The sequence below is a fragment of the Elgaria multicarinata genome, chromosome 5 (assembly GCF_023053635.1).
Source record: "Elgaria multicarinata webbii isolate HBS135686 ecotype San Diego chromosome 5, rElgMul1.1.pri, whole genome shotgun sequence".
Classification (NCBI taxonomy): Eukaryota; Metazoa; Chordata; class Lepidosauria; order Squamata; family Anguidae; genus Elgaria; species Elgaria multicarinata.
The window spans coordinates 106,143,636-106,156,552 of record NC_086175.1 but is presented as its reverse complement, the minus strand read 5'-3'; the positions used below and the strand labels follow the sequence as shown (position 1 = coordinate 106,156,552).

General features: G+C 44.2%; 1 protein-coding gene across 2 annotated transcripts in view; it reads right to left on the bottom strand.

The window, feature by feature from the left end:
- The window catches only part of LOC134399573 (galactosylgalactosylxylosylprotein 3-beta-glucuronosyltransferase 1-like), a 66,851-nt gene extending 59,933 nt beyond the window's left edge, over positions 1–6,918 (bottom strand). For both annotated transcript variants that reach the window (XM_063127652.1, XM_063127653.1), the window contains exon 1: positions 6,845–6,918. The gene's annotated coding sequence lies outside the window, so the exon portion shown is untranslated. The remainder of the gene's footprint in view (positions 1–6,844) is intronic.
- Positions 6,919–12,917: the final 5,999 nt, after the last annotated feature.

Below are 12,917 nucleotides of genomic sequence, written 5' to 3'. Positions count from 1 at the left end.
TTTTTTCCTTTTCCCCCCTTTTTGCATATATTTTAAAAGGCTGCTAATTATAGGTATGTCCAACGACATTGCCTTGAAATTTTGATATTTGCCATCTGTGGTTTTACATTCTGTTACATCACTGAAATTGTGATTTTTATGGTGTTTTATAATCGGTAAGCAGCCTTGAGAGGACTTTGTCCTGTAACAAATCCTAAAAATACCTTAAATAAACAAAAAACCATGTAAAACATACATCAGTACTTGGCACAGTGGGGCAGTGATGTGATATGGAAATGCTGGTCCTGTTACCAGTGGTATAGTGGAGCCAGGGTTCTCAGTGTTAAAGCACCAGGACTTTTTTTTATTATTAGCAGAGATGATGATAGCATCTGCCACCTCATCAGGTTTTCCTGGTCCGTCTGAGCTTAGCTGCAATCCTTACATTAGCTAGTAGAGTCGGAGAATGGATTCCCCCACCCCCATCCCACCAACAAGGATGTACTGTAAGCTATCATTGTTGTACTGCAAAGAATTTGAATAGCTTGGTCTTGAATGAGCAATTATGACCCATTAGTTTTATAAAAGAGCTGCTTCTTGTGGAAATGAAAAATGCCAGAACATGGTTTGTTGATATCCATCAACACAGCTGCCTGCATTTTTTTGGACTCTCCTGGGGAGATTCTTTGGGGACTTTCATGATGAGCACCTACATGTAAAAAATTACCACTCCACTACTGAATGTTACTGTTCTGTCTGTGATGTAGCTTTCAAAGGCGCACCAGAACCTTACAAGAACAAATCCATGGCAGACTCCATTCCACTGTGCTTTTGTCAGAACTAGCTCCAAAACAGATGCATTTCAATAAAAATTATGTCCCTTTTAGCTGTTGTCTCCCTCTTCTTATGCAGGTTAGCAACTAGGAAGCTTCTCTCCATACTTTCTTGGCTCATCTCAGATATATTTATGATGGGGCACATAATGGGATGGGAGCAGTAATTTCTCTGTCACAACACACACCAAGGCTACAGACCTATCTTGCCCATGGCCTTGCCAGGGTGAAGAGGAAGGCCTAAACATCTCAATTTCCTTCTAACTCCCCGATCCCACATTACTTACTGTTAGTAGTTTCTTTGTAGTTACTGCTGGGGTGATGAATCCAATAGTGCTATAGATGCAATGACATGGAAGATGGATGGATGATAACAAGGTCTGCTAGGAAAATAACCAGCACTTGTAGGCCGTCCCAACATAAAGAACAGAAGGGAAGTGTGATTCATTGGAAAGAAGTGGACTGAGCAAAATGAATGGTATCTTGAGGCACAAATGAGTCAGGCACTAACTTGGGCCAGGTCATTCTAACTGACTAGAGCTCACCAACCTTTTTGGATCAGTGGGCACAGATGGAATTTTGAGGGAGTGTTCTCACAAAATGGCTGCCATTCTGGGGGAGGGCAGGACTTGCCCATTCATAAAATGGCTGCCATGGTGAGTATGGTCAGTCACAAAACACTCATTTTCTAGAAAGCAAATGGTTGAGAGGAAAAGAAAAGCCACTTGCTCAAGAAGCTAAGTAGAAGACAGAGGGGTTTGGGTTCCAAAACAGAAAATTACATAAAGATGGTGCTGGAGGACAGCACGTCACTTGGCCACCTCACGGTTAATTTTTTTTATTTTTATTTTTATTTTATTTTTAAAAAAACCTCTTTAAAATATAATAAAAAACCAGGAGATACACAGAGCCTGGTGGGTGCCAAGAGAGCTGTCCGCAGACACACTGGTGCCTAGGGGCACCATTTTGGAGACTGCAGTAGAGCCCCACATTGTCTTAGGTGCGTGCGTGCGTGTGTGTGTGTGTGTGTGTGTGCGCATGTGTATGTGTGTAAGAATGGCCTTTCACTGCTGGGGTATGGAAGCATCTGATAGGGGAGACACCGTGAGCCTTTTCTGGGATTGTGCTTGAGCACTGTGTGTGTGAAGAGTGTGCGGAATGGCAACTGTGACATTGTCATCATATTGTTGCTACATGTTGATTGGTGCTTTCCATGCATGGCTGATATGGTGGGGGTTGGCATTGTCAGCCAGAGTCATCACGATTTTTAGGCAGTGGTGGAATTGTCAGGGGTTTCATGGAAGTGGCTGTTGGCATTGCTATGCTGACTCGTGTATCGACGGCAATTGCTGTGCTTTTGACTTGTCTGCTACAAGCGCGTTGGATCATGACTATGCTATATTGGTGCAGCGCTGGCTTCTTGGCTACAAAGCATAGCAGGATCATAGGATTGGCTTTCCCAGCTCCCTACCAAGCACCAATCTCTCAGGGACTGGTACAGACAGCTTCTTACGATGTTCTGTCAGCACTCCACTGGGTAGTTTCCCATGCTACACAGAAAACAAAATAGGTTTGCCAGAAACTGAAGCTGCAGTCAGTCTCAGCTCCCTGATGAGATATCTGAATCACATGCACACATGTTCTCAACATCCGTACTTTACATTTGAAGGCAGGGATAGGCAGAAAGTAGATGTCCAGATGTTTTGGGCTCTGACTCACACCGTTCCTGACCCCTGGCCATGCTGGCAGGGCTTCTGGGAATTGATGTCTGAAACATCTGTAGATCTGCCTTCTGTCCACCCTTGTTTAAAGGTATACTTTAAAAAGAAATCTTACAGATACTCCCACAAATGCAATATTTGAGAAGGCTCTACTAAGTTCAACATCAACATCTCTTGGATCACACATTGGTGGAGTAACCAAAGACATTCTTGCATAGTCACCATTTTGTAATACAAGAAAGCTGCCCCCGAAGCCACTTTACATGCCGAGTCTCTCCAAATACTTTTGTGAAGTCTCCCAAAACAGCAAATGTGGAAATCTAAAGCCAACTCTCACCAAACAAATACCACCTTTCCCATTCCTATCCCTCAGACCCAGTAAAAAGCCTTTCTCAAGCCTCCATTTCCCTTTCTCCTCCTTCACAGCTACATACAGAAATATTTTCAGGTGGCACTATGGGTTAAAACCAGCAGTCTATTATTCAGAGTGCTATACAAGCTGAACTTTGGATTACCCTTCTAACTAACAAACAAACAGGTAAATCATTTTAATGTGAACCACTTAAATATTTTATTATATCAAGCAGTATAGAAGTAATATATATATATATATATATATATATATATAATCATTCCCATATTTTCAGATCAGAAATCTGACGGTGAGAAATAGCAGCTTCTTATGATGCTGCTACCAAGAGCCAAACTAGACAGGAAGTTAAATGCATCTTTTAACATGCATGTTTTCAAAAATGCAAATAGCACACATTGGTGTTTGTGTATAATAATGTGCGTAATAATGATCAGGACAGCAGCAGGTGGGGAGGAAGAAGATCAACCCTTTTCTACCCTACTGCAGTCCTGATGAAAATCACTAAAACTATTTACATATGGGAAGATATCTCCCATTGGTGCCAATGAGAGATTTCCTGCTACTGAGAAATGCAGCTTCCGAGGAACAATTTTTATCAGGAACCCAGCAGGGCAGGAAAGGGTTAAAAATTCCCTCCCTCCCCTATCACTACAACCATGATAATTACCAGGCCCATCCTCCCAGAAGCTGCTATTTGCATTTATTTTAAAGTATACATGTTAAATGCAAAGACACATTTAATGTGATATCTAGTTTGTCATGTCTAGTTTGCTTTGGAAAAGGTGTGACTTTGGATCCAGTTCCTCCAACATGCAAGTGCAGCTCTTTGTGAAGTGACACCAGTTCCTAGGTCTGCCTCAGAGCTGATGTATACAGGATTTAGCAGCTTTCACACCAATACACCGTTACACTCACCTACTCTGCACACAGAAGCTTACCAGTCAAAGAGTAGCACATACCCCCAACTTCAACCTGCAGCATCCTTTGCTATTCAGACCCCATTTCACCCTCCATCTGTGTTCCCAATGAGTATGAAAGTATTCAATGAACATGAATTCAGGAGTTCTCAGGAAGAGCTTTATTTACATACTATTACACTGACCTCCGCATATCCCCATTCCTCCTCTTTGGGCAAAACCACACATTATAGAGCAACAAGTCTGGATTTGTACACTCAGAGCCTCAGCCAATCCCATCTTTCCCATTTTTGTGAACCGCCCAGATAGCTTCAGCTATTGGGCAGTATAAAAATGTAATAAATAAATAAATAAATAAGGACGCACATTTTTCCAAACCCTCATTTGGCACATTCACATGTTACATTTTTAGATGTGCTTCTGAATACCCCATATATGAATCGGCCAATGGCCTCTACAATTCTGGCTGGGCAGCCAACTATCTGGTAGCCAAAGCGCTTTGGCCTTTTCACATCTTGTTCTACGGGCACAAAGTAAGTATGTCCCTTTTATACCCAGTGCTTGGCATGGAGTTTGACAGAATAAGAGCAGTGGGTGATGTGTGTGTTAGTAGGAAATCCCTCCAACACATGAAACGACATAAGACAGTCTGGCACCCTTTTGAAAAGGGACATTGTCTCTGAGTCGCTGGCAATTTTTAAAAATGTGTTACTCCCATGCCAGAGCATACTGGACATTTTCCCTGCTGATCACCTGAACTAAATTTATGATCGCCACTGGCAACCTGGCAGCCATATTTCTAAGCTTCTGTGTAGGAAGATCAGCCAGTGCCCATAGCTTTTGAGCAATTACTCATCCTCTTGTCTGTCACTATCCATATGCAGCTCTACCTCTTCCCCCTAATTCAGAGTTGTCATCCCGGTTCTGTTGTCCCCACACAGCACTCCCACAGTGTTTCCTACCCCACTTTGTAAGTGCCTCAAATGAAACAGGCTGGCCACCCCGCCATTTCCTCGGAGCATACCTTGGTCTTTTGTTTCAATAGCCACATCGGATCAGCTTGATTTGGGATTTGATTTTTCAGCCCACGTACCCTCTGAGTTGCAGTGGCCTCTTCTTCCTGTTCTAGGCCCTTTTGATGAGAGGCATGATTGCAGGAATTTACAGAATTTACAGAAGCAGATCAGAAGCAGGCTACAAGTGAAGCACTAAACCCATTATGCTTCTCACGCTTTGCATACAGGGAGTCATCCCTTCCCTGCCACGGAGGTAAAAGGGAGCTGAAAATGCCATTTGCTTGGTTCTTTAGTCTAGGCAAGGTCCCAATTCTATGATCAGAACATCTGGATCAAAAATGGTCTCTTCTGCTTTTAAAAAAGCATGTGGTAGGGAGATTTTCAGCAGTTACGGTCTCTATGAAGTTGTACCCGCAGAACTTCATACAGATTCTCCAGGCATGGGAGCACCTGTCAAGGTAAAGCTGGGGGGGGGTGTCGGGTAGCTCAGCATTTATCCTCAGACATTAGATCTAGGCAGTGCACAAATCTGTGACGTCTACCATTCAACCTTTTCCAAGCTACAGTATGTACAGAAGGTACACTTCTAGCTTTTTACTGCCCCTGCATGCTTTGTACAGAGATTAATTTGAGCTACAGCTCACCAAGGGCTTTGCTCTGGAATTTGCCTTTAATGTCACAGCTCAGCCCTGGAAGATGTAGATGCCTCTGAGGGTGCCCTGAGTGCTTTCCTCCCACTAAAGTGTAACTATAACTGGTCCCAAGTACTCCTCTATCTGATAATGGCTTCCACGTCAGGCACTGAGGATGCCAAACAGGACTGTGCCTGTAACTCTCATTTTGGAAACCAAACCCTGTTTACACCTGCTGACACCATCCCTTATTTTAGCAGTTCGGTCTGAATGCTTTAGAATGGCAAGAGAAGTGAAGCTATTGCCTTCGTCCCATTCATCCCAAAACCAAACTGCAGATGGGGAAAGGTTTCCGAAATACAAACAACCACAACAACGCAAAGGACAAGAGAGATCAGGAACAGTTGCTTCCATTTAATCATTAACTAGTGCCCCGACTCATGCACCATTTCTGAATTTCAGATAAATGTATCTTGCCACGTTGTCATAATTGGCTGTCTGTGGGTTTGTGTATCTTGGGATCCCCCTCTTTGTTGGCCAGAGAGCTTCGGCTATTGGGTGGTATAGAAATGTAATAAATAAAATTTAAAAATAGCACAGTGAACTCCCCACCCCCTCCATAATCTCTTTTGTTCAATCTGAACAAAAGAGGAAGGTTCAGTTGGAAATTAGAGAGCGCAAAGGGGTCTCTGCCAGAGCTTTGCTCTTGATCCGTAGACGAGCGCGGGGGGGGGGGGGGGCTTCCCAGCTATTTGCATCAGTACATCTTTTCTCCCACCCCCACATGTTAGTTAAACACCGGTGACATTTCACATGCAGTGGAAGGAAGGGTTAAACAAGGGATTAGACAATATTCCCTAGGATTCGGTCACTGGAGCATCAAATACGGTAGCGATCTAGAAAAAAAAAAAAAAAAGAGGCAGCATCCCGTCTCTGCGAAAATATTTCCAAACCTGATTTTTCTAAACCTTCGAATTTGCTGGGGGGCGGGGAAAGAGGACCACCCCCCGAATACTCATACCTGGGGACGGGGGGGGGGGTGTTGGAGGTGGCGAAAGACACGAGGTTGTCATTTGAAACAAAAACCCCCAAAGCAAACTAGGAACTAAATTCAAACCTGTTTGTTTTGCCTAGCGTCTTTTAAAGTTCAGTGTGGTCCAGACGACTGTCCCATCTCTGGCCAAAAAGGGGAAAAAAAGAAAAGAAAAAGTGGGCAACGTCATTGATTAGTCTTAAAGGTGGTGTCTAGAAGCGGGGGGGGGGGGGGAAAGAGAAAGAACTCTACAAGGTCGCGTGTCTCCCCCCGCTATATCTATCCATCCATCCATCGAAGGAGGATTCAAGATCCATCTATCTATCCATCTGGGTCTTACCTGGGTTAATAAATGCGTCGCTTTGCTTCATGGGCCAGTTCTGAGCATCTCCAGGAACATCCGAGCAAGTGTCGCCGGGGAGATGTCCTGGCGAGTAAAGGCGGCGGCGGCGGAGTCTCCTCTCCGCTATGGCAAGGAAGGCGTCCGTCCGTCCGGATTTAACGCTACAGGTTTGCCGGCTGCGGGTGCAGCACGTGCCTCCGGCGGCGGCGGCGGCGGCTTTCGAGTGATTCGGCTCCTGAATGGCTCCTTGCAAAAGCCTCCCGCCGACTAGAGGCGAAGCCGATTCCAGGCGCCTCCTTACGAAGCAGCGCCGCCGAACGCAGCTCGGGCTTGGGGCGCTGTGTGGAAGGAGACGCGGAGATTTTCCTTAAGGCCTCCCTGCCGGAAAGGCGAAGAGGCGGTGGGAGGACCCCGCTGCGCCACCTTAAGAGGGGGGAAAGCGGGTTGAGGGGGGGGGGGGGAAGAGAGAGAGAGAGAGAGAGAGCGAGAGCGAGAGAGAGAGCCTGAGCAGCAAAAAACAAAACAAAAAGGACCCCCCCCCCCCCGAAGGTACAATCTTTCCTCTTCTGGTGAACATCGGCAAACAGCAATAATCTCTCCCCCTCTCCCCATAATCTCGAGTGCCTGAACAAAAGCCGACACGCTTTTGTGCCATAGGCCGCCCCCTGGTTCTTCTGTTCCCATGATCACTTACACGGGTTCGAGAACCCACACGCACATCAGTATGCAGCGGAAGAACAGTCGTTGGGGCGAGAGAGCGGCCAGCCCCAGCTTTCTCGTTATTAACACCGTTTAATCCTCCTCTGGAGGGTGGCAGGAACAAAGAAGCGCTTGAAGCATGTTGGGAAGATATAGACCTGATGCTGAGTCCCTTGCCATGTGCTTTTGGGTGCCACAGGTGTGAATGTGCAGGACGAAAGGCAGAACAGAGCTAACATGCCGAACTTCAAGCAGCCTGTATGGAGTGCCTGCTCCAGGTTTTGGGGTGTCCCTAGGCAAGACACCCTCAATGCCTCCCCCCTTCCTCAAGGTCTCTACCGTCTCACCACTATTGTTACCAGCTGCCCTTGCTCCTCCTCCTCTTTCTCATAGTTGCTACCACTTGCTTGCCTGGCAGGCAGGGAGCAAGTAGGCAGTGGCACCTGTTGCTCCTCCTTCTTGCCACCACCGTTCATAGAATCTTAGAATAGTAGACTTGGAAGGGGCCTATAAGGCCATTGAGTCCAACCTCCTGCTCAATGCAGGAATCCAGTGTCTGGGCCAAAACTAGAAACAGGTGAACAAGCAGGTTGTAACAGAGACATAGGTGTGCACAAGGGGTATGCCGGTTGTGCCCAGGTACACCCTAATGTCTCAAGCAATAAGCACCAAATTGAGGGGGGGGGGCATTGAGTAGGGATCCAGGTGCAGTGGGAAAGGCCCTCCAGCTGCCCCACTGCTACACTGCTACACCACTGCCTCTGAAAGAGCACCATTGCTCCCAGCTGCTAGGGCCCTCTCTGCCAGGAGCCTTTCTGCCCCCTCAGCCACTAGGCCTCTGCTTGAGCAGCTGCAATGGCCCTCCCTCAGTCACGCAAACTGAACACAGGGTAGGGCATCAATGTCCACAGTGTTTAATAAATAAATGAATAAAAATAATGTCCTTTATGACTGAGTATTCAATAAATGGTCACCTTTAAAAAAATATATCCCTGGGTGCACACATGTGCTGCTCACGCGTATGAACAGAGAACAGGAGGAGCGATTCCAGGGGTCTCTTTTCAAAGGCCCCTTCTGGAGTGTGGGCCCTTGGCAGGTTCCTGACCATGCCTACCCTTGACGCCAGCCCTGGCTCCATACTTTACAAGCACTGCAGGGAGCAGCAGTGCTTCCCATGTCAAATGTTTAAGGGCCCAGAGAGAGCTTTAAACTTTTCCCAACTTTGTGTCCTCCAGATATGTTAGACTGAAACTTCCAGCAACCCAGCTAGTCATGCTTCACCTTTTTCTTTTTTACTCTAGAGTAGGTGCAGAAGTCCTAATCTGGATCAGGCCCCTGCTCAAAGGGGGCTACTCTAGAGTAAAAAAAAGTAAAAAGACATAGTTGCTAGACACAGTTTAAAAGTAATGTCTGTTTTGGCCCTAAAAGCGTACGGATACAAGGTTGTATACTCATCTTTAAGCACGAGTCTGTGCTTGTGCACAGGTGCATAAAGATCTACATATTACATCTATGCTTTATATATGTGCTGCAGGAAACACTGGTGAAATGCCTGTGTTTCCCATAGCAATCTTAAGGAAGGCTGCAATTACAACTCTCAATTGGTTAGATTAGTAATCAAAATTTTGATGGACCAGATTTTCAAAAAACTTAATCAGGACAGATCGTTGTTGTTGTTTTTTAAAGTTAATTGCTGGAATTTTTTTAATACAAAAAACTGTACAAAACTGGGTGACACTAGCTTAGAAGAGGCATTCTTTCCTGGACAATGGAATGCCTCTTCTAAGACGGTGCCTTAAATGTGTGAACATCACCTCAAAGCAAGAAAAGAAGAAGTATTTTTCTGCAGAAGTATTGCTTATTCATTTGCAAATGTATGCAAGTTAATCAATTAATTGACTAGAGCTCTTACTGTTATCATTGTTAATGTGTCTCTATAGTATTCTCTATAGTATAGTATGTGTCTCATAGTATTCAGTCAGATTAACTGCTGACATAAACATTCAGAACTGCATAGTCATTTACATATACACAGGTGTGTTAAAATGTCCACAAAACATTATATTAATACTCAGCGATCTTCCGTATGCACCTTGTGAATCATTTCCTCACATCTCTGTACAACTGAACCAGCAGTCTACTACCACTGAGAGCTGTTCTCTAGACAAGAAGTTGGTATAAAATGAGCTGAAATTGCAGAATTGCTGAAATGGAAATTCCCTATATTCCCTAAATTCCCTAAATTTCCAAGCTTTCAGATCAAATGTGCGTGATTGTGAACCCTATAAAGCCCAAATATGGCATTACGATAACATGCTCACACTATAAACTTTAATTTTGTAGTCATGACACCTGAAGATGCCTTTTGCCAGCTTCAACCTATGTCATTCCTCATATCTAAATACTTTGCTTCTTTCAGCTTTCATTTCAGTTTTAATAGACAGCTTTGGAGCCGGAGAATAAAAGTGTGTCCAGGTGAAATGGTTATGAGTATCAATTCACAGTCACTTAGGAAATGAACTGATCTCCAACGTTGATTACTCCTAGTCTAAATGGGCAATTGAGCAACAACTGTACCTAAACAGTGCCAATGGTACCAAACTCCCATTCTGGATACAGTATCTTTTCCTAAAAGTACGTTTCCCCTCACTTCCTGGGCAGTGGTAATAGGGAAAGCAGCTGTTCAGAAACACACCGGGACATGCACAGGGCAAACAGTGGGGCTGTTGCCCAATCAAAGAAATTGTAGACGGGTCATATGATTTGTAACTAATTAACGGATTAAATTTTGAATACATTTGCTGAGGAATAAATAAATAATTACTCTGAAGAAAAATGCGTACACTGTTCTTAGAACCACCTTCCTCAATCTGATGTTTGGGATTTCAACTCCCATCAGCCCGAGCCTACAGGACTTGTCAGGTATGCTAGGAATTGTAGTCCAACAAGGTTGGGGAAGGCAATTGTAGAACATTCACAAGCCATTATCACAAGCCTTTAAAATAAGAGGAATGGTACTACAACGTGTGGGTGTTACTCTGCAACCAGGGTTCCAGATAAATTTATTTCTTATAGTGGTTGGGGAGGCATGGGTTTGGCATAGCTGCCCACTCTTCTCTGTTGCCCTTTGCAGCCAATGGTGCAACACCCTCTTCCTACTGCTCTGTCTGCTCCCAAGTAAGGGGAGAGTTCATGATGGGGGCTTGGTGAGCATCCCTTTAGAAAACTGAAGTAGGGATTAAAACAAAACAAAACACTTGCCTTGATTGGGAACTTGTTTTCAATTGGTTATATCAGCCATCTCCAACCTAATCCCAATTTCCATGCTGACTGGGAATGATGGGAGTTGTACCAGGTTGAGGAAGGCTGAGACAGGGCTCATCTACACCAAGCAGGATATTCCACTATGAAAGCGGTATATAAAAGGCAAGAGCCACACTACTGCTTTATAGTGGTATTGAAGTGCACTGCAGGATCTACACTACTGATTTATAGTTTTACCAAAGTGACAACTGTTGGGGCCCATAACACAGCTACACCAAGCAGGATATAACACTCTGAAAGTGGTATGAAAGCAGTATACGGTATGTGTCAATGGGCCCCAACAGTTGTCAGCGCACTTCAATACTACTATAACGCAGTAGTGTGGCACCTGCCTTTTATATATTGCTTTCATAGCACTTCCATAGTGGAATATCCTGCTTGGTGTAGATGAGTACTTAGATTAACATTTTGAATGATCAATCAACCATTTCTTTTAACCTTCCTGCCAAAAATGTTACTCAAGGCAGCTAACAGTAAAATCTAGATTAAAAATAAAATTTTAATTGAAACACAAAATAAAAACAAATGAATTAAAACATGACATTAAAAGGGGGAACTCCCAGCACCAACCAATTAAAAGACCAGTTTATATGCCAGAGGCCAGTATGAATACAACATCTTTGCCTGCTGGTGAAAGGACAATGGGGAAGTTAGCCAAGCTAGCCTCCTTCAGCAGGGAGTTCCAGAGCCTAGGAGCAGCCACAAAGAAGGCCCTTGTCTTGTGTTGCCACCAAACATGACTTTGAAGGTTATAGTACTGAGAGGAAGGCCTCCCATGAAGATTCAAAAACCTGAGCAGGATTGTATGCAGGAAAGCAGACTTTCAGGGGGCCTGGTCTCAAGCCGTATAAGGCATTAAAGGTCATAAACAGCACTTTGAATTGTGCCTGGAAACAGATCAGTTTGGATGGTGCTCCCTGTAGCCGGCTTTGGCCAACAGTCTGGCCACAGCATTCTGGACCAGTGAAGTTTCTGAATAATTGTCAAAGGCAGCCCCACCTAGAGAGCATTACAATAGTCCAGATGGGATGGAACTAAGACATGTGTGATCATGGCCAGATCAGACATCTCTAGGAATGGGCACAGTTGGTGTGCTAGCCTCAGCCGTGCAAATGCTCTCCTGGCCACCTCTGAGACCTGGGCAACCAGGTTTAAAACTGAACCCAGGCATACACCCAAAGTGTAAAACTGAATCTTCAAGGGGAGTATAACCCCATCCAGCACGGGATGAATCCCTGTTCCCTGATCTGCCTTTTGACTAACCAGGAGCACCTCTACCTTGTCTGGAACCTGAATTAAGTTTTAATTTGCTCATCCTCATCCTGTCTGTTGCTGACATCAGACAACTTTATGTTGCAGCAATAGTAAAGAGAGAGGTTGCTACTGGACTGGTTTTTCTTAGTTCTAACTGTTGATCAGTTACTTAGAACTTGCATTCTGATGCAACTGTGAACAATTAATTTAAAGCTTCATCCCACATACCTGTTTCCCTCGAATTATCCCCTATAGCGCTAAGCTGTCGCCGTTGTTGTTGTTGTTGCTACCAGGCGGCAAGATCCTTTGCATACCAGGAAATGTGTTTAAGGGGGGAAATGTAAAAAAAATCATTAAAAATCAACACATCACCAAATCCAATTCAATGCATGAATTATTGTCATGCAATGAAAGCTAAAATAAAAAATTTTCAGGAATTCTATCAGGAATTGTATAAGGGTAAAGAAATTCAACAAGAAAAGGTGGAGGAGTATATTGGAAGGTTTATAAAGAAGGGAATAAAATTAGAATATAAGGAGTTAATGGAGTCAGTAATAACTCAAAGAGAAGTTGAAGAGGTTATTGATAAGTTAAAAGTTGGTAAATCACCGGGAGCAGATGGCTTGGGTCCAGAATATTATAAGGTCTTCAAAGACTGTTTAGTTCCAAAATTAATGGAACTTTATAATAGGATATTATCAGGAGAGAAGATACCTGAATCATGGGAACATTCAGTGATAATTCTGATCCCAAAACCAGATAAAGATTTGACTAATCCTGATTCTTATAGACC